At 44.6% G+C, this 2,245-nt stretch overlaps 1 pseudogene; it reads right to left on the reverse strand.

The window, feature by feature from the left end:
- Positions 1–977: 977 nt before the first annotated feature.
- On the reverse strand, positions 978–1,624 carry LOC119042742 (PRELI domain-containing protein 1, mitochondrial-like; annotated as a pseudogene).
- Between the last annotated feature and the right edge of the window lie 621 nt (positions 1,625–2,245).

The raw sequence follows: 2,245 nt of genomic DNA on the forward strand, positions 1-2,245 counted from the left end.
GTTTTAAACAGTGCACTTCTACCTATTGATCTATGCACTTGGGCCACACCTACTGACTCCTCACTATGGAACATGGAACTCCGAGTGCGGTGCAGTGTTGCTCATCTCCATCCTCCACTCCACTCTCAGGTTTTGTTAGCTACATTTGTTTCTTACGAAGAACATCTTTGTGAGTTTAATTAATATACTCATATAGGGAAACTTCTAGTTTTCGATTTATTGAAATTAAACTTCTATTTATTTTCTGCTATGAAAAATTAGATTAATTTACTTATGAGTTTTTGTAGGTCTTCTCTTTCCTCTCACTTTAGATTATGCCATTTTCACCTTGTTAAAGTTCGTGTTTGCACTTTGGTGATTATCATGTTTTCTTTATTTAGTTTGTAATTTCATTAATAAAATTAAAAGCCAATGAAAACAGTCCTATGATTATGCAAATATTTACTACAAACCAAGGAATCTGTTGTTAGACTTAAATAGAAATAAATTAATCCCAGTCACTAGCCTACTTTCCTCAAAAGAGAATGTTCTCAGTCTGTTAAGGTAAAATGGGTTATTTTTAATTTTTTGGAATTCAACAAATATTTATTGAGTGCCTACTATGAGCCAGATACTGCTCCAGGTACTTGGGACCCAGCAGAGAGCAAAAGAAAGGTCCCTGCCCTCGGGGAGTTTACAGTCCAGCATTTACGGCCCCTTTGCCTGCAGCGGTCTGTGACCCCAGGCAAGTCACGGGCACCGCCCTCCTCAGCTCTGCGAGGCAGGAAGAAGCAGACCCCACCCAGACGTAGTATAGTGTCTGGTGCTCTGTAGATACCAAACACACACCACCCCCAACCCACTACTCCGACAGTAGGTCAGCCTGGAAGTTGACTTTTAATAGTAAAGTACAAGCAGGGAGGACAGAGGGAGTGCGGGCGGTGGTTCGGTGTGGTTCGGTGTGGTTGGGTGTGCCGCTGCTCCAGGGCCTGGGCTGGCTACCCAGACTGCTGCGGCTGCGGCTGCGGCTGCTTCTTGCTGGCTGCCTCGCTGGCAAGGGCCTTGCCTTCTCTGTAGCTGTCCGTCTCCGTTGCCTTCTCCTTGGCTACCTCAGCAATGGTTTTGGAAGGGGCCTCACCTGGCAGCTTAGCCAACATGTATTTAAATCCCTTCATTGTCTCGGTCACATTGCTTTGAACTGCGGGAGAACAAATTCCTGGACGGCTCTGGAAATGCCTCCTAAGCCCGAGGAGACTCAAGCATCCCACTGGATTTCCGCCCATCCTCACACAGTGAACGCACGTCCCTCTGCTCCCATCAGCTGGCTGTGGTCGAGGTTCCAAGTGAAACCGGTCACGGTCTGGTTCTGTGGATCCACAGTAGAATCTTCCAGGATGTACTCGGAGTGAGCAACACTGGCCAGACACAGTCGCTTGGCCCCGCTGCCCAGGGGGGCAACCTGTTGGCATTGGTCAAGAGGAATCCCTGGGACAGGAGCTTCTGGTCAGAGGTCACTTCCTGGTGCATTCTCTCTTCCGTCAAGACAAGTTTTTATACAGGGATTAAGGTACTGCTGCCAGAAGGCCGCAAACACGTGGTTCCAGGAACTGTGGCGCACGCACTGGCCCAGTAAATGCTTCACCATCAGCCTGGACCGGGAGAGATCAGCACCTGCGCAGCACCAGGGGTGCAGAGTCAGGGCGGGACTGGGTGGAGGGGCGCCCAGAAATGGATCTTTCCTCCCTTCATTTCTTTTTCAGTCATACTGCTCATTAATTTAACAGGTCTTTTAAATATAAAGACTCATGTATTGCCTTCGGTTTCAGAGAACTTTTCTTTTATTATGTCTTTGGTTATCTCCTCCCTTCTGTTTATCTTATACGTTGAGAATTCCTGTTACTCAGTTACCCCATAAATCTCTCCTTTTTCCTCATATTTGCTATCTTATCTTTTTGTGCATATTTTGAGAGATTTCTTGGAGTTTGCTACATTTCCATTTGTTATCTATGACATGTTATGCAGATTGTCCACTGAATTTCTTACTCAGACATTACGCTTTTCTAGTTCAAGGATCCTTTTTTTTACTTTGAGCATTTAAGAAAAATAGCATCTTGTGTTTGGTTGTTGGATTCATTGTTCTCTTGAACCTTTTCTAAAAGTAATTGAAATTTTAAACAAAGTTATCTTCTCTTTTCAGAATATACAATCTCTGTTTTGGGGGAGGTAAATTGCTTCCACTCTTTTTTTCATAATTTCTTTAAATATT

This window comes from Artibeus jamaicensis, unplaced genomic scaffold (genome assembly GCF_021234435.1).
Source record: "Artibeus jamaicensis isolate MK-2021 breed Jamaican fruit bat unplaced genomic scaffold, CSHL_Jam_final scaffold_1019, whole genome shotgun sequence".
Lineage (NCBI taxonomy): Eukaryota > Metazoa > Chordata > Mammalia > Chiroptera > Phyllostomidae > Artibeus > Artibeus jamaicensis.